Source organism: Mustelus asterias, chromosome 6 (assembly GCF_964213995.1).
Source record: "Mustelus asterias chromosome 6, sMusAst1.hap1.1, whole genome shotgun sequence".
Classification (NCBI taxonomy): Eukaryota; Metazoa; Chordata; class Chondrichthyes; order Carcharhiniformes; family Triakidae; genus Mustelus; species Mustelus asterias.
In genome coordinates this window covers 74,326,581-74,346,763 of record NC_135806.1, presented here as the reverse complement: position 1 = coordinate 74,346,763, position 20,183 = coordinate 74,326,581, and the positions used below count along the sequence as shown (strand labels likewise).

General features: G+C 42.1%; 1 protein-coding gene across 1 annotated transcript in view; it reads right to left on the bottom strand.

Annotated features, from left to right (window-relative positions):
* LOC144494938 (E3 ubiquitin-protein ligase MARCHF3-like) overlaps positions 1-18,643 on the bottom strand; it is an 83,875-nt gene extending 65,232 nt beyond the window's left edge. The window contains exon 1 of the mRNA XM_078214568.1: positions 18,426-18,643. The gene's annotated coding sequence lies outside the window, so the exon portion shown is untranslated. The remainder of the gene's footprint in view (positions 1-18,425) is intronic.
* Positions 18,644-20,183: the final 1,540 nt, after the last annotated feature.

The window sequence follows — 20,183 nt, the reverse complement described above, 5'->3', positions numbered from 1 at the left end:
TCTGCTCTGCCATTCAATCATGGCTGATATTTTTCTCATCTTCATTCTCTTGCCTTTTCCCCATAACCTCTGATCCCCTTATTAATCAAGAACCTATCTCTGTCTTAAGGACACTCAATGACCTGACCTCCACAGCCTTCTGTGGCAAAGAGTTCCATTCTCTGCCTGAAGAAATTCCTCCTCGTCTCTGTTTTAAAGGATCGTCCCTTTATCCTGAGGTTGTGCCCTCTAGTTCTAGTTTTTCCTACTAGTGGAAACATCTTCTCCACTCTATCCAGGCCTCACAGTATCCTGTAAGTTTCAATAAGATCCCCCCTCTTCCTTCTAAACTCCGAGTACATACCCAGAGTCCTCAACCGTTCCTCATATGACAAGTTCTTCATTTCAGGGATCATTCTTGTGAACCTCCTCTGGACCCTTTCCAAGGCCAGCACATCCTTCCTTAGATATGGGGCCCAAAACTGCTCACAAAACTCCAAATACTCCAAAGTTCACCCATGCATCTTTAAATGTTTGCCATTGCCTACCCACTGTCATCCCTTTAATCTTCTAGTTCCATCATAGCCAATTCACACCTCATACTGTCATAGTTTCCTTTATTAAGATTCAGGACCCCCTAGTCTCAAAATCAACTATGTCACTCTCCACCTTGATGAAGAATTTTATATTATGATCACTCATCCCAAAGGGGTCTCACACAAGTAGACTGTCAAACTTGCTTATTGTACCCTTTTCCCTTTGGTGTTTTTCAACTCCATCCATACAGATTCCACATCAGAGCTAATATCTTTCCTCACTATTACGTTAATTTCCTCTTTAACCAGCAATGCAACTCCACTGCTTTTCCTTTTTGTCTGTCCTTCCTAAATATTGAATGTCCCTACATGTTTATTCCATCCCTGGTCACCCTGCAGCCATGTCTCCATAATCCCAGCTATATCATACCCATTTACAACTATCTGCGTGATTAATTTATCCACTTTATTATGAATACACTGTGCACTAAGGCCTTAAGGATTGTCTCTTTAACATTACTTGTCCCGTTCCCATTATTTTTCACCGTAGCCCTGTTTTGATTCTGGCCCTTGATTTCTCTATCAGTTTTCTTATTCCCCTTGCTGTCTTTTGTTCTTGATCTTGATTCCCCCTCCTCTTATTTCTTGCACCCCCTGCCATTTTAGTTTAAACCCTCCTCAGCTACTCCAGCAAATACTCCCCTTACAACATGGAGGAAAATGTAACTGGTTTGATTAGTAAGTTTGCGGACGACACAAAGGTTGGTGGATTTGCGGATAGCCATCAGAGGATACAGCAGGATATAGATCAGTTGGAGACTTGGGCGGAGAGATGGCAGATGGAGTTTAATCTGGACAAATGTGAGGTAATGCATTTTGGAAGGTCTAATACAGATGGGAAATTTACAGTAAATGGCAGCCCTTAAGAGTATTGATAGGCAAAGGGATCTGGGTGTACAGGTACAGAGGTCACTGAAAGTGACAATGCAGGTGGAGAAGGTAGTCAAGAAGGCATACGGCATGCTTGCCTTCATCAGCCGGGGCATTGAGTTTAAAAATTGGCAAGTCATGTTGCAGCTTTATAGAACCTTAATTAGGCTGCACTTGGAATATAGTGTTCAATTCTGGTCGCCACACTACCAGAAGGATGTGGAGGCTTTGGAGAGGGTACAGAAAAGATTTACCAGGATGTTTTTCCCTAGGGTGAAAGAGTCAATTACTAGGGGACATAGGTTAAAGGTGAGAGGGGCAAGGTTTAAAGGAGATGTATGAGGCAAGTTTTTTTTTAAACAGAGGTGTTTACACGGAGGGTGGTGGGTGCTTGGAACTTGCTGCCAGGTGTGGTAATGGAAGCAGATATGATAGTGACTTTTAAGGGGAGTCTTGACAAATACATGAATAGGATGGGATTGGAGGGATATGGTCCCCAGAAGGGTAGGGGGTTTTAGTTCAGACGGGTAGCATGGTCGGTGCAGGCTTGGAGAGCCAAAGGACCTGTTCCTGTGTTGTTCTTTGTTTGTTGACATCAGTCCCAGTCCTGCCTAGGTGTAATCCGTCCATTTTGTACTGGTCCCTCCTCCCCAGAACTGGTTCCAACGTCCCAGGAATCTGAAACCCTCCCCCTCATACCATTTCTTCAGCCATGTATTCATCAGATTTATTCTGTTATTCCTACTCTGACTAGCATGTTGTGAGGTCATATATCTGGAGGTCGTACTTTCAAACATCCTATACTCTGCTTTTAAGACCTCATTCCTGTTTTAAAAAATCTATGTCATTTGTACCAATGCGCACCATGACCACACTTCTCTTTTCCCCATGGGGAGGGATTTCTTGGGTTTTGACTTGGCAACAGAGAAAGAATGTTGATAGAGTCCGAAGTCAGGATGGCACATTGCTTGGAGGAGAACTTGGTGTGGAGGTGTTCCTGTGCACCCGTTGCCCTGGTCCTACTACGTGGTAGAGGCCACAGGTTTACAAGGTGCTGCTAAAGGAGGCTTGGTGAGTTACTGCAGTGCACCTTGTAGATAGTATGGTGTAGTATCACTATCATGAGTCGGTGGCGGTGAGAGTGAATGTTTAAGGTTGATGGATGGGTGTCAATCAAGTGGGCTGCTTTGTTCTGTCTTTGTTGTCAAGCTGTGTGTTATTGGAATTGTAATTATCCAGGCAACTTGAAACTTGTGCCTGGTAGGTGGTGAACAGGCAGAGAGTTAATCACCTCAGAAGTTCCAGCCTTTGATCAGGTCTTGTAGCCACAGTATTGATCTAACTGATGCATTAAACTCTGGTCAACAGTAATCCCCATGATGTTGATGATAGGAGATTCAGCGATGGTAATGATGTTGAACAGTAGAGGTTATAACTAGATTCTCTCTAGTTGGAGATAATCATTGCCTGGCACTTGTGTGGCATGAAATTTACTTGCTGCTCATCACCTCAAACTTGACTGTTGCCAGGTCTTGCTGCGTATGGACCTCAACTGCTTGTGTGTCTGGAGGAGTCACAAATGGTATTGAACATTGCACAGCAGTCGGAGAATATCCCCACTGCTGGTGACACAACAAATAGGACAAATAGAGATCCAATATTATTAAAGATCAAACATATGCTACTGCATGAATGGCAAAATGAGAGAGCTTCAGAGGAAATGATGTCTTATCAGCTCAGGAAAGAAGAGCTTAGTTGTGAGGACGGCCGCCACTCTGGATCGCCATAGGACGAGAATAACTGCTCAAAGAGATTGCAGAATGAAGATACTGGCAAGAAGTTATCTTTGATAGCCTGGCATTGATGTTGATTATAGAAACAACATGGCCAATTACAACAAAAATTGCCTGCCATAGCCCCTTTACTCCCCGGGAAATGGCCATGGGCGAGAACTCTCATGCATTGTGTGGGCTCATTTATGGGCAGGGTGTTCCTTTTGTTAGTGGATGTCCATTCAAAATGGTTGGAGATGTTCAAAATGAAAGCGTCACAGCATTCATATGTCACCGTGCGCTAATGCTTAGTCACCCACGGCGTACCAGAAGTATGTCTTGGACAACAGTTCACAAATGCCAAATTTCAGATGTTCATGGCATTTCATAGAATCAAGCATATTCAAACGGCACCATATCACCCTTCATCAAATGGGTTGACCGAGCACACAGTTCAGAGCTTCAAGGCTGGAATGAAGAAACAGACACCTGCGTCGCGAGACACCAATGTAGCACAGATCCTGTTAACCTATAGGACCATCCCTCACACCACGACAAGAATAGCTCCAGGTGAGCTGCTCATGGGTCAATGCTGGAGGGTCAGATTAGCCCTGGCAGTTCCAAATTTGGTGGGGAGGGTGGAGACAAGGCAGAGTTGTCGGAAAAGGAACCATGATTCATCAAAAGTTGAGAGAGCATTTGAAATAGATGATCTGGTTTTGTTGTAAGTTTTGGCAGCAGATCAAGTTGGGTCCCTGGAGTTATGGTGGTTAGGAAGTGAAGTTGTAGGATAAGATTTTGAAGAAACACATAGATCATTTGAGGAGACGGAAATCAATCCATGAGCCGGCGCCACAGCCAGATCCAATTTTGATAGTAAGTAGTATTGTTGTTTGTCCAAGGAGTGAGTTTGTCCAAGGGCTGAGTAGCCAGTACTAGGCCTAAGTGTTGCTCCTAATGAAACAGTGGAAATAATGGGAAATGATATGTTGATACCTGGGGGAGAGTCCTAGTGAAGCCAATCCCACTGAAACTACCTCTATAGTTGGACTCCAACCAGTTGAGCTCCCAGAGAAAGAAGTCCCCTGACAGACTTAATTTCTAATAGACTATGTTCAAAATGTTTACTATTGCTAATGCTTTGGAAATTGTATATGTACTGGGTAATAAGGGACTTTAAGAGGGAGGGATGTAGTAGCTAGCCCATTTAACGGGTATACATCGGAAGAGTCATATGATCTGATCGCCCATTGGGGAATGAGCACGAGGTGGCTGAGAGCAAGTCTTTGTAGCCGGAGTGATTCTGGTGCGGTGGAATGAAGACACCTATTATAGTGCTCTGTAAATAGTAATAAACCAGTTCTTGCTCGTTTGCTACCTGGTGGTCACCAATCATTGCATTTACTATACTTTTTCATATTAGGATGCTGTATTCGCTGCACATGATGCAATCTCCTCCATACTGGAACGACTAAATGCTGGCCAATTGCTCACTTTGCGAAACCACCTCCATTTATTCTGCAATTGTAACTCTGGAGTTTCAGGTTGCCTCTCGTTTGAATTGCCCACCCTACTCTCACTCTGACCTCACTGGCATTTGTCTCCTGTACTATTGTGAGGCTCCAGCAACAGCACTTGTCTTTTGATTTGGGATTTTATAGCCTTCCAGATTGATATTTCAGATCATATCCACCTCTCCCTTATTTTCAAGCAGCAGCTGTTGACCATGTTTTGACATTTATACAACCGCTAGAAGCACCTTTTGTTTCTTTATTTGTTTCATTAGCTTCCCTTTTCTTCCTTGCACAATCATTCCTTTTATCACTTAATCCCTTCTGATTTCAAACCTATTGGAGACCTTCCCTTTTGTTCTTTCCTTCACGCCCCCTGCTTTTGTACATGCTTAAAGCCTGTTACATCTCGAATCTTTTCCAGCTCTGACGAGAGGTCATTGACCTGGAACATCAAAATGATTCCCCTCTCCACAGCTGGGGCCTGACCTGCTGAGCATTTCCTGCTTGTATTTCCATTTTCCAACAACTGCAGTTTTTTGACAGTCTGTACACATACTGGCTATGGTGAACGTCATACTCAAACCAGTATAATTGTTAAATATTGGCATTAAACCAGGCGACAGCAATTCAATACTTGCAGCACATATTTCCCAAAGCACTTCACCGCCACATTGAAATGTGGTCACAATTAGGGAAACAAACAGGACACCCAATCAGCACACAGCAAAGTTGCAGAAACATTTAAGTGAACAGATGACCAATTGGTGAAATTGGCTGCGGGAGGAATTTTAGCCAGGACGCAAGGAGCCCTTTTGTATCCTTAAATAATGCCATGGACTCTTTTAGACACCAATTCAGGTAACAAAGATGTGAAAATCCTTTGCAGAAGAAAATAACTATTATGCTAATCAATTCAGTGTTTTTTTTAAACAACTCTTTCTTGCAAGGCGCCCCTTCCAGCAAACAGTGCAGTAATAAGGGAACAGATTTACAGGTTTAAATTTTTGGTTAAGTTTCTGGAATGCAAGTGGTAAACAGAGTACTTCCTACAGCCATTAAGTCACAGCCTTAGTCACGACAGATGGCAGGAGTTTTATGAGAAGACAAGATGAGACAACATCTAGCTGTTGCTGCCAATTTTTAACTTATTCAAACGGAAAATAGCACCCATTCATTCAGCTTGAAACTAGCTTTGCTAACACCATGACAATCGTACATATTATCAAAATATTCTTAATACTTTATGTTCTCATGACATGCTATTTCGCTTTAAACTTGAGAAAGAATTGAATAAATGGGAGAGCAGCTGGGCAGTTTTTTTTTTAAGTGATTAAGTTTAAACCATTCACTTTAGCCAATCCATAAAAAAAAGCACCTTAATTTCATAAGCCTGATTAGTTTCCAATTATGTAACAGAATGTATGACTTGTATTTTACCAGAACTTCAAATGTGATTAAAAGGCATGTGCTCGGGCTTATGCTCTCTAGCACCGACTTGGGAGATCACAATTAATGGATTAAAATTAGCCAAGTTACAGGAGCAAACAGCTTCAAACCAATCAATTTTGAAGCATCCATTTCTATAGAAAAAAGTAAGGACTAATCAGACAGATGGGGTGATCTGTATCGTTAATGCAACATATTCTGTAGAACAAATTTAAATAGTTCTTATTGGTTAACACATAGGCAGCTGTCTTAGTGCCACAAAAAGAAGCTTTCATTACACACTGAAACTATAAAGAAAACACATGCCATATCTGCACTGACTAGTTGTGCTTTGCTCATATTACTCAAGAAGTATTCCAGCTATGCACGTATCCATGATAGCTTTACATGTAATAGCATCTCAAAGACCCTTGACTAAATAATGGTATTTATGTGGTCCTTTTTAAACAGCTGTAGTAATCAGCTTCACTGTCACAAATCATTTCTGCAGTACAGCCTGAGGAATATTTATTGTTTTAAACCACCCAGTGTTATCATCAGCTTTATTCAATTTTCCCTATTTGTCAAGACATTTTATTTCACTCCGACAAGAACCACTTATGCTGGAGAAGAATATATTCAGTGCAAGGATAAAAAGGAATATAAGGGCCAGTGAACCAAAAACATGTTTCAAAGTCTCCAGTCTCGACAGGAACTCCAGAAGTCACCAGTAAATGGATCTTCACTGGAAAGAAATTGTTCACACAATTCAGCAAGTATCTTCTCGTGTCACAAAGGAATATGCTGCAACAGCAATTTAAAGGAGTTAATTCTTGAAATGCAATGATGATTGGAATGATTTGATTTCTCTCCTTCAATAAACACAAACTACTTCATGGCATCTCAGAATCTGTTGCCCTTTGAGAAATAAATCATGTATGGTCTTGTGGCTATCTTAAAATGGTAAAATATCATTTCCCCATCACAGGAATGAGATAGCACACAGTGGCTAGCACTGCTGCCTCACAGTGCCAGGGACCCGGGTTCCATTCCGGCCTTGGGTGACTGTGCGTGTGAAATTTGTACATTCTCCCCGTGTCTGCGTGAGTTTCCTTCCACAATCCAAAAATGTGTGGGTTAGGTTGGTTGGCCTTGCTAAAATTGCTCCTTAACATCAGGGGGATTAGTAGGGTAAATACAGGTTATGGGGATAGGGCCTGGGTGGAATTATCATCAGTGCAGGCTCAGTGGGCCAAATGGCCTCCTTCTGCACAGTAGGGATTCTATGGCAAACCATAGATTTAATCCCAAATCTGGGGGCCTGGGTAGGATTGTGGTCAGTGCAGACTCGATGGGCCGAATGGCCTCCTTCTGCACTGTAGGGTTTCTATGATTTCTATGAATTCCAAACAGAGTATTTAAACTGTGACTACTTTAAGGAAAAACAAACTAAAAACATAGAAGATCAAATCACAGATTAGCAGTGGGAGATAAGATGCATTAAGCACAGGCCAAATACGGTCCTACTAGGAGCATGTAAAGCACTAGGGTTCAATAATTAAGACAAAAGGTTAGAATAAACCAAGGTTTATGAAAGACATAGAATAAATAGATATTATAGTATGAAACCAGGAGGATTATAACAAGCTCTTAAGAAAAGGAAAAAGCAATATGTGGAAGGCGGAATGTGAAAAACAGGTCCAAATGAAAGGGTTTTTATAACTGAAGCTAAATTATATTTAATACATCATGACTGCACAAACTGCAAAATTCACTTTCTTTTTCCACAGATTTTGGTTACGTCAATTTTTCCCCAATTTGAAATTTAGACATGGGGGAAGTACTTTCAACTTTCCTATGCTAGGGTAACTGGCTGTAGCATTTCCTATATTACAACAGTGGCTAGACTTCAAAAGTACCTGATTGGCTATAAAGTACTCTGAGACGTCCAGTTGTCATGAAAAGTGCCATATAAATGCAGCCTATTTTTAATTTGGAAAATGCAGCAGCCCATTTGTGCACAGCAAGGTTCCACCAACAGCAATGGGCTAAATGAACAGTAAACAAATGGCGCCAAAAAGAAATTAAATGCCAAATTGGTTAGGACACCAAAACAATTCTCAGTTCTTTAAATAACACCCTAAAGTCTCATAGATCAATAAAACAAACAAATGATTCCCTGGTTTGATATTGCTTCCAAAAAAATGGCATATCCTCTTAATATACAATAACTTCTATTTGACACTTGCACACAGCACTATTTGATGCACACAAATCCTGGAGCACAGCTTGAACCCATGAACTTTCGATTCAAAGTAGACAATGCAGTGAACTGAGCCCAACTAAATGAGGCACAGAGCTATAGAGCGAGGACAGTGAGATTAGTTTTGGATTACACTGGTAAAGAGTCAGTTCAGATTTGATGGACTGAATTGCTCCTTTCTGTTCCATTCTATGATGCTAGTAACATGGGATGAGAAAAGACAACTCCACTTGAAGAGTTGAAGGCCAGGTCTTCTTTCATACTCAGCTTTCCACATATTGTTTTCTTCTTTTCTTAAGTGTTTGTTAGAATTCCCCTGGTTTCATTTTGTAATATCTATTTATTGTATGTCTTTCAACTGGCACAGACATGTTGGGGCATATCCCTCTATGCTCTAACTTCTATGAATTCAACAATTATCTAAAATCCTCTCACCCAAAATGGACTTTAAAGATTCAAGAAGATTTCCTTCTCCCTGTGGCAGCACGTATTTCCTCATTGCTATCCCAATACAAGTTAAGCGCATCCTTCATTGTAAGATCTTAAATAAGGAGATAACAGCATGCGATTTGACCTGGTCCCAAAACTAAAGGAGTATGAACACACATGAATTGTTTCACATTCATTTCCAAGTTGATTATCCATAGAATCCCTATACTACAGGAGGCCAATCGAGTCTGTACCGACCACAATCCTACCCAGGCCCTATTCCCGTAACCTCACACATTTACCCTGCTAATCCCCCGACACTAGGGTCAATTTAGCATGGCCAATCAACCTAACCTGCACATCTTTGGATAAGCCTAGCCCTACAACTGCTATCTCCATTAACTTGTGGTTCCATCTAATAAACCTATGCTCTTGTCAAATGGATGGGTGGCCAAAACACCAACCGGAGGAGATTCTCCAGTTTCCTTTCTTATCAAAATTTGCTTGGGTATCTCATTCATTTACCAAGAGAGCAAGTTTCTGAAACGAAAATAAGCACTAATGGAAACTTGGGTTACTTAGCATTTTCCTTTTTGTCAAGGTCGACTAAACAATTTACTTATCTCACGAGGGATCAATTAATGCTCAACAGGAATAATACTGACAGGAAGCATGAATGGGAAATGGAAACGAGCCTAGATTAAAGTTTATTCCATAGACAACATCACAAACTGATTCATTTTCAAGAAGTGCTGCTTCTCCATTTTTTTAAAAAAAACAAAAAGGACATTTATTCCTAGTCAAATGTATACTTTCAGATACAGCAAAATATCAAGTGTTGAAGGAATCCAAATTCATTTATTTAAATTCCATTTCTCTAATAACACACCGAGTAGCCCGTGGCACTGCAGACTAAAAGTGCATTGTGTGTGTTACTGATATGGGATTGGTCTCCACAAACAATAGCTTCATGACTGGATCAGGCTGGGAACAATCTAGATTGCTTAACACAACTTATTTAAAAGATAATCAGTACTGAATGTTGCACACCCACAACTATCTGGAACCTTATCTATTTAAACAATTTTACATAATAACTTGGATTTCTGCTGCATTCGTCAGGGCATAATTTCTACCGATTCACTTTAATGGAGAAAACATGATGGGCTGACAACAAATAAGCCTAGCTGACATGATTAGCATTAGTGTAAAGTATGTCTGTTCTACACTGACAAAGTGGAGGGTTAATATTTAAATTCATCCGACAATGAAACGGACAAAAGCTCCTATGGTGAATTTTACTCTGTTGACTGTGGCATCAGATTGAGTTTTGACTGTGGATTGTGACTGCATTTACATTACACTGGAAGCTTCAATATAAAGTGAAATCACCATAGTTGTCCCACGAGTTCCATTAAATTGTTTACCATTCTCCATTCCAAAAATTCTCCCTGCTTCAACATTTTCTCATGCACTTACAATAGTGAAAATAACTCAGAAAATTTCCAAGTTTACATTCTGTTAATCCCACTCAAACATTGAAGTTCTAGGTTTAGGATACACAGTCCACAAGCCCAGTTGCAAAACCAATATCGCACAAACTTCCTTAAATATTTATAATACTCATTTAAGTTTTCAGGATGCTTTGTCTCCATTGGCTCAATGGGCAGCAAATTCCATCATACACGCAAAGTAGTTAAATCTAAACTGCCCGCATACAGTCTCTCTTACACTTGAGCCCAATAGACTTCAATTATAATTCCCAGGCAGACATGCAAAAAAGTGAGATGACCAGGAATTGCAGCAAGGAAGCTCAGCCAATATTAATAAACAAGCCTCATTGAAATGCTGCCTATTGATTCCTCAACCAGAATGGCTGTAAAGTGATTGCCTTGCCATTAAAATTGGATTGCAAAGGCTGCCATGAGGGTTCTGGAGGACAACCTGCAGCAAAAGGCAAGTGTTCCAGGAGGTGAATCCCATCAGAGTTGGAAACACAGAGCAGGGAACATTCAAGTGTTTGTGGAGGGGAGCCTGGAGGAGCTCCACATTTTTGGTCTTGGCTGTTATTCTTAGCATTTTTGCCTGACAAGGAAGCTATCATTGCTCTATCACTCAGGCCTCAAGAACCTAATAGTTAAAGAGGACCCTATTGGCTTGAGTTGAATGACATTCTTGCATGTAATTATGAATTGCAGTTAACTAAAGTAGTGGCTGGCTGGCGGGTGGGTTAAAATGGATTCCCTTATCTGTAGCTGTAGCATTTGTGGCAACTTCAAACATATTATCGGGATTCAATTTATCTACTCCTTCAGAGTAAATGATTCTGGCCTCGTCCACCATTCCCACATAGTCTTGATCTCTCAGGTAAGGACCAATTTAATTACCCTTTACTTCAATGCCTGGCTTTCTTTGCACTGTTATGGCAATCAGAATTGTATAGAGTTATATATGGCTGTACCAGTGCTTTGCACTGAATCATCATTACCGCCTGAATATTTTCTCTCTAGCTGTGGATACAAGGTCTGATTTGCTTTCCTTACTGCTGTCCACATTGTGCTGTTGGTATAAATGAACTATTCACCAATGCTCCTTACCCCTTTGTTGCACCCTGTAAGCAATGGCCATTCAGTTCAAATCCCTACTGTTAATCTTCCTTCATTCGTCTCATGACTTTATTCATGTTAAATCCCATCTACTACTTATCAACCCACCTTCCAAAGCTTTCTAAGATCAAACACGTCAATGCAGCTCCATTCATAGCCATTCTTCAATTTAACCACTTTTAAATTCACTTCAGAAGCTTGCCCTCATTCTGTACCTTCATACCCAATTGCTAGGCATAGTAATATGTGAAATTTGAATACATCACATCCATGGAATTTCTGTTGTCAACAAAACAAAGTAAATACAGTAAAAAACCATCATTTCAGTTCAAATCACAAGAAACTACTGGTTGTTGCCATAGCAGCTGCTCTTCACAAAAAAGACTTGGCAGAGTCACATCTGCCTCCAAATTCCAGATTATACATGTTAAACGCCTCAAGTTCAAGAGGCAACCTTGCAATCAAGAAGAATCTGCAATTTAACAAGCTCTGCATTGGCAGTTCATGTCATCATCTCAACCTATCAATGTGTTATTGCCATGTGTCAATAATACTGTCAAGTGTCAATAATGCAATGCATAAAAAGTACTGGATCGTACAAGCACACATCTAGCATCTCTGCGAAGCAGTTTCTGCTTTACAGCATGTTAAGGTCGAGGCACAACACAAGGTAAGTTTTGGAATTAGACTCATAGGGATACAGTCTCGTACAAGTTGGAGTTGACAATGAATGGAATACAACGCCACTGTAGTGCCGAATCCAATTTTAAAAGTCTTCAGAATTTCATTAAACTTCGAGCACTAACCTGAAGCCACATTGTAAAAGCATTAACAATTTTATGATGAGGAGGCAAGCCTACAAGCATGTACTTGCTCGACCTCCCTCCTGGGTGGGAGATTACTAATTGGAGAAAAGCTGTATAAATGAGGCACTGCCCGGCTGGAGCTTCTGGTCTGAAACACAGAAAATTTGAGTAGGAAATGGCAAACAGACCTTCCACTCACCATCTGCAAATATTACTTGTTTCCTTACATTAAAAAGTTTAATTACTTTCCATAGGTTCCCCTTCTAAAAACAGCAGACTTCATTCTGGAATAAAGAGTGACCCTGACAAGATATATTTCCCACATAAATGTGAATGTTTAAGAAGTTAAAATTATAATTTTATTAAATGTTCACATTTTGTTCATGCTTGGGGTAAAATATTCATTCAAGTACAAAATCCCCCACTGGTTCTCCAACCAAATGAGCGAGCAACCACCTGCTTTAAGGCCTCTGTCTATATCTGCACCATTCAAATTGGCCAGCAGGACATATCCTACAGCAATTCAGGTGCAGTTAGCCTGTAGTTTTCCTCCTCAGGATGGAGACTGAACTCTGGAGGAGGAATGGAGCACAAACCAATATCTTGCCACTTGCTGTGCAAGAACAAGTAATTTACCCTGCATGTCAAAAACTTCCACTGGCAATATTCACATTTAAATCATCTCACACAAAACATGATGCAAGCAATGTGGAGGAACCACTGTACAGATAGGTATTCCATTTGTGGTAAATGACCTGATAAGTCAGTTGTGCTCCTTGCAAGTTAGAGTCTGTAAACTGGCAGTCCAGGGACTGAGACGGTGCCAGATTTTGGAAAATGGTCCCCAAGGCATTTCACAGTACCTGTAGTATAATTAAATAAGCTTGACAGTGGTTAAATCTAAGTCGAAGACAACTACACTGAAGCTGGATAGTGGTATGGTCACAGTTTAAAAACAGTGTCCAGATCAGATTTTCCAAGCTGGGGGATCACCCTGACCACTCAAGAGCGTTGGAAACAATAGGACTGCAAGGCAGATAACTACTGACTGTGCCAGCACGCAAATGCAGGAACCCCCTGGACAAGCCAGTGAGTTTTTTCATTATTTAATGAATCTTAAAATTCTTACATGGTCCGCTTAAAAAAATGCCCAGTTTCCTGACAGCTGGATTTGAGGTACAGTACCTACACAAGAAAAACTTAATTCTATGCAGCACCTCACCTCATCCTCATTTCACATCCAATGAGCTTTGTTTTGTAGCCAAACATGGTTGGCATTTGCACACAGTAAGATCTAAGAACTAAATGAATGACCAATTAATTAGATTTTAAGTGTTGGCTGAGGGAGGAATATTGATCAGCACTCACTGCTCATTTTCTTATTGGGGTCATGAGATTATTTACTTCCCTGTGAACAGACAGGGCCATCACTGAAGTTCTCCACCAAGGACATCATGTCTGACAATGCAGCACTCCTTCGGTCATTCACACAAACAGAGAAATTGTCAGGGATTCAGCAGAAACCTTGGAATCATAGTTCATCTTGCTTCAGTTGCCTGGATGATGCAGCTCCAACAACGCTCAAGAAGCTCAACCACATTCAGGACAAAGCAGCCCACTTGATTGGCACCCCATCCACAAACATCCACTCCCTCCACTATTTTTAGGAAACCTAACTTTAAACAAATTAATAATTTATGGAATGTGGGCATCTCTGGCTCTATTGCCCATTCCTAATTGCCCCCGAGACGATAGCAGCCTTCTTGAACCACTACAGTCCATAGGGTGTACTCACAGTGCTGTTAGGAAGGGAGTTCCAGGATTTTGACCCACTGACTGTCAGGATCGTTAGTGGAGGGGAATTTCCAGGGAGTGGCGTTTTCACGTTTCTGCTGCCCTTGTCTTTCTAGGTGGTAGCAGTCGTGGATTTGGAAGGTGCTGTCTAAGGAACCTTACTGAGCTCCTGCAGTGCATCTTCTAGATTGTAAACTCTGCTGCCACAGTGTATGGGGAGTGGATTCCCAGGTCTCTCCTGAATCCCTGACAAACAGTTGCTCATTATGAAATTGAGGGGGAGTGACTGTTATAGACATATATCAGGGCCAAAACCTGCAAGGTAATAAAGTAATCTTTTCTCAATAAGGGAAATATATTGAATACTGGACTTTGAATCAAATGCAAATGAAATCAGATACCTGAACCATGTAGCAAAATGCTAGAACAGATTCAACCACGTGCTTACTGGTAACATTTTACTCTTTGGTCAAAGTACATAGTACGTGTTAATTCAAGCAAGATTAAGACAAGACTGCTAGATTTTTGAACATGAAATAATACACAAATGTGAGCTTACTGACTGCCTTTTAAAAAAAACTTTCTTCCCTTCAGATTCCTTACAACTATCTTTGATAAGATTAACACTTTGAAATCTTGGTAAACATGGATATTTCAAGGTGTCTGTTAAGGCAGAAACTTGTTTGTGCTTTCCACCCCTGGTTTCTTTTAAAACACATGACAGTTGACAAAGGTAGAACATTCTTGCCAACAATGAACCCATTTTTCTTTGCATTAGGTAGGGACCATAATTAGTAGCATGTTTTTTTTTAAACTGCAAAGTAAAAAAATACAGAAAGACTGGTGAGCTTTTGGCAATTAACAGCAATCCATACACTAGAATCATGGAATCCCTAGTGCGGAAGGAGGCCATTCAGCCCATCAAGTCTGGACCGACCACAATCCCATCCATACTCTATTCCTGTAACCCCACACATTTATCCTGTTAATTTTACTGACACTAGGGTCAATTTAGCATGACCAATCAACCTAACCCGCACATCTTTGGACTGTGGGAAGAAACCAGAGCGCCCAGAGGAAACCCACGCAGACATGGGGAGAAGGTGCAAACTCCACATAGTGACCAAGGCTGGAATTGAACCCGAGTCCCTGGTGCTGTGAGGCAGCAGCGTTAACCATTGTGCCACCGTGCCACCCCTTAATGGCCATTCCAATATACCTTTGGGTGCTCCGGTTTCCTCCCACAGTCCAAAGATGTGCGGGTTAGGTTGATTGGCCATACTACATTGCCCCTTAGTGTCAGGGAGATTAGCAGGGTAAATAGGTGGTGTTATGGGGCCTTGGTGGGATTGTTGTCAGTGCAGGTTAGATGTGCTGAGTGTCCTCCTTCTGTACTGTAGGGATTCTAAGGTGAATGAAAGCGGAGGCTGGTGAGGTGAAAAGTGAGGGCAAGGGGGACCCTATACTGATTCTAGGGCGGGGGAGCGGAGGTGAGAGCAGTGGTGTGGGAGATGGGTCGGACATGGCTGAGCGCCTGGTCAACCACAATCAAGGAAGAAGGAAGACATATCAGCAGTGCCGTTTTGGAAAGTGGCATCATCAGAACAGCTGCGATGGAGGCGAAGGAACTGAGAGAATGGGATGTAGTCCTGATAGGATGTGGAGCATAAAGAACTGTTTTCAAGGTAGCTATGGGAATCGGTAGGCTTGTAATGGACACTAGTGGACAGTCTACTGCCAGAAATGGAGACAGGGAGGTCAAGAAAGGGAACGGAGGTGTCGGAGAGAGACCATGCAAAAGTGATAGAAAGATGGAAATTGGAAGCGAAATTGATTCATTTTTCCATGTTCAGACGAGAGCATGAAGTGGCACTGAAACAGTCATTGATGTACTGGTAAAGGAGTTGTGAGATGGGGCTGGAGTAGGACTGGAACAAGGAATGTTCCACTTACCCCGTAAAGAGACAGGCAAAACTAGGTCCTATAGCCATGGAGGAAGTGAGACGAATTAAAGGAGAAATTGTTGAGTGGGAGAACCAGTTCAGCCAGATAGAGGAGAGTGGTGGTGGATGGGGATTGTTCAGGTCTCTGTTTGAGGAAGATGTGGAGAGACCTCAGGCCATCCTGGTGGGGAATGGAGGTATAGAGGGACTGGATATCCATGGTGAGGAGGAGATGGTTTGGACCAGGGAACTGGAAGTTGTTGTTATGACATAGCGCATCAGAGGAATTGTGGATGTAGGTGGGAAGGGACAGACAAGAGGAGAGAGAGAGGATGGAGTCAAGATAGGAGGAAATGATTCAATGGGACAGAACAGGCTGACATGATGGACCTACCAGGACAATCCTGTTATTGGATTTTGGAAAGGAGGTAGAAGCAGGCTGTCCAGGCTTGGGAGACAATGAGGTATTAACTTACATAATGACTTTGTCAGACCTGATGTGCAAATTGACTACCAGTGTTTCCCTACACAAGTGACCACTTTAAAAAGTACAATGTCTGAGGTATTTCTGATGCTCTGAGGTTGTAAAGTGCAAGTTATTTTCTCATCAAATAGGTTTCTTTTGAAATATTCTGAAAATATCCTCCAAACAGTGCATTTTAATTATTCCGACTGATCTGATTTAGCTCTTATACTTATAAAAGGTTATTCCTGGTCTTTTAAACTAAAAATAGCAAAAACAAAATCAGGAGAAACAGAAATCAATGTTAACTAACCTCAACTGAATTTTCAGTAGTGGTATTAATAAGCTGAACCATTATTTGGCGAGGGCAGGGAAGTTGGAATCAACTAGGACCCCAGCCCCTGATCAGACACACAAACAGGATGAAATTTTCATAGAATCCCTGCAGAAAGAGGCTATTTGGCCCATTGAGCCTGCACCGGCAATCCCACCGGGGCCCTATCCCCATTACCCCACATATTTACTCTGCTAATCTACCTGACACAAAGGGGCAATTTAGCATGGCCAATCAACCTAACCTGCACATCTTTGGAGTGTGGGAGGAAACTGGAGCACTCAGAAAACCCACGCAGACACAGGGAGAATGTGCAAACTCCACACAGACAGTCACCCAGGGCTGGAATTGAACTCGGGTCCCTGGTGCTGTGAGGTAGCAGTGCTAACCACTGTGCCGCCCACAGGATCAACTTGGCTGTGATTGATGACATCAAAAGTTAAATCAACTGACAATGCCAACTAAGTTTACAAAATCAACTGTATACTGAAGCAAGGCACAAGATGACCAGCACAATGGAACCAATCCTCAGCTAGAAGGCAGCACCTTCCAGACAGGTGAAAAAGGGAGGGGGGAAAAAGTGTCCAAGAGAAATACATCCATTGGGTTTGAATGAATTCACCTCTGTGGTACTGCCTCAGCCCAATCCATAAATGGGAGCAGAGACTGGCAACAAACATTAATTAATAATCGTTGCAAATTCTGAAGAAAGACACCTTTAAGCAAACTTGTGCTTCACCAATTTTACCAATGCGTGGAGACTTGATTAATCATATTATTCACCTTAATGTAAATTGTTCATATGGTTTCCATACCACAGTTGTGCTAATGGTACTTTTCTACTGCAGCGGATACCAGCAAAAACAGATGTCAAATGCCAATCTCGCTAATCACATTTCTCAACATGCCAAAAATCAGGTTCTTATTTGTCTTGCTCTCAACGTTTCTGTTCTATAATAGGCATATATCCATAATGAGGATGTTCAAATGTTTTTTTTTGCGGGGGCGAGGAGAGGGAGAAAAGGAATGAGTTTTCCCATCCAACATAACACGGAAGAGAGTTTTTTTCGACTAAAACTGCGAATATAGAAAAATCTATTAAGTGTAAATAAAAGGTTAAATAAATTGATGGTTCTAAGGATTTCATGTAGAATGGCAGAATACTTAATGAAATACAAAAGTCTAATTGTCTCCCACATTTATACCAAATTCACTTGTGAAACCAAGCGCATACGAATGAATTAAAAAGTGGCTGGCGATGCATACTACAGCCGAATATCAGAAGCGAGATGTGGTCTCTTTTCATTGTATCCCACTAATGGGGCAAGGGGCTGTTCAGTAAAGAGAATCCTGTTTTGCAAAGGCACACTGCTCGTAAAGTTCACGGCCAGAGTGCAGCCTTAGGCAGAGACAGGAAGAAGTTCAAGATTGCAGCTATCGTTACCCTTCTGTAGTGACAAAGACTGAATTCTATTTTTGAACCATGACAACCAAATTCCCAGCCTTCGGCAAGCACGAAAACGAAAATGTCTGCAAGCAACCGAATGACAACCGATCCGCGTTAAACTTCATAGGCTGGAGCCGGTTAAATGGATCAAAACCTCAAATGTCACAAGAGAATGGAAACTCACCGACTAACTTAGGCTTTTTCCTTGGGTTGCACGAGTTGGGTCTTGCCCTTTTCTCCCCTGGCTTCAATGGTAAAGAGTGGGAGGAGGAGAGGAAGGAACTTTCGCAATAGTAAGCTTCAGTTGGTAAAGAGGAAAGCCGCTATTCCGCCAGCGAGAGCAGTATCCTGTGGCTGCCGCTCCCAGAGTCTCAGCTCCCAGCCCTGGTTACAACTGACAGCAGCTACACTCGCTCGGGAGGGCGGAGCGAAGGGCAAGGGGAGGAGGCTGGGTACCCCGCTCCCTATCAGCAGCAATCCAGGGCGGGACTCCCAACCCTACAGCTCAGACACAAAGCAGAGCGCGCCTCCCCGCGACTGGCTTGCAAAACTCCAACAGTCAGGGAAGAAAAAGACTTGCATTTAGGTAGAACCTTTCACGACCGTCTACCCTTCCAGCGTTTCATAGCCAATGATGTCTTTTTGAACTGTAGCCACTGTCATAGCGTAGGAAACTTGGCAGCCAATTTGAGCACAGCAAGGTGATTGTGACCAGTTATTTTTTTAAGTGACCAAAATTGCAGCAGACTTCTAATAAAAGCAAGATTATTTATCCAGCAAAATGCAGTAAGTGGAGAACAGTTATGTAAGACAAATTATGTGCATAAAGAGAACCACGAGGAATTTGGATGTGGTTGCGGTGACAGAGACTTGGTTGAAAGAGGGACAGGACTGGCAGCTGAATATTCCGGGGTACAAGTGTTTTAGGCGAGACAGAGGAGGGGCCAAAAGAGGTGGGGGAGTAGCAGTATTAGTTGGAGAGCATATTACAGCGGTGCAGAGGGAGGACAATTCAGAGAGGTCGTGTAACGAGTCACTCTGGGTGGAGCTTAGAAACAGGAAGGGCGCAGTCACTATGTTGGGGGTGTACTACAGGCCCCCCAACAGCCCAAGGGAAGTGGAAGAACGGATATGTCAGGAGATACTGGATAGGTGCAGGAAAAATAGGGTTGTTGTAGTGGGAGACTTCAATTTCCCTGGTATAGACTGGAAATCGCTGAGAGCAGGGACTCTGAATGGGGAGGAATTTGTAAAATGCGTACAGGAGGGTTCTTTGGAACAATATGTAGATAGCCCGACTAGAGAGGGGGCTATACTGGACCTCGTACTGGGGAATGAGCCCGGTCAGGTCTTCAAAGTTTCGGTAGGGGAACATGTGGCAAATAGTGACCACAATTCTGTTAGCTTTAGGATAGTGATGGAAAAGGATGAGTGGTGTCCCAAGGGTAAGGTGTTGGATTGGGGGAAGGCTAACTTTAGTGGGATTAGGCAGAAATTGGCAGCTCTTGATTGGGAGAGGCTGTTTGAGGGTAAATCCACATCTGGCATGTGGGAGTCTTTTAAGGAACAGTTGTTAGGGCTACAGGACAGGCATGTGCCTGTTAAAAAGAAGGATAGGAAGGGTGGGATTCGAGAACCGTGGATAACCAGGGAAATTGAGGGACTGGTCAAAAAGAAAAGAGAGGCGTATGGTAGGTCCAGGCAGCTAAAAACGGAGGGAGCTCTGGAGGAGTACAAAGAAAGTAGGAAAGAACTCAAACGGGGAATTAGAAGAGCAAAAAGGGGTCACGAAATGTTCTTGGCAGACAGGATTAAGGAGAATCCCAAGGCATTTTATTCATACGTTAGGAACAAAAGGGTTGTCAGGGAAAAAATCGGACCTCTCAGGGACAAAAGTGGGGAATTATGCTTGGAGCCCAAAGAAGTAGGGGAGATCCTAAAT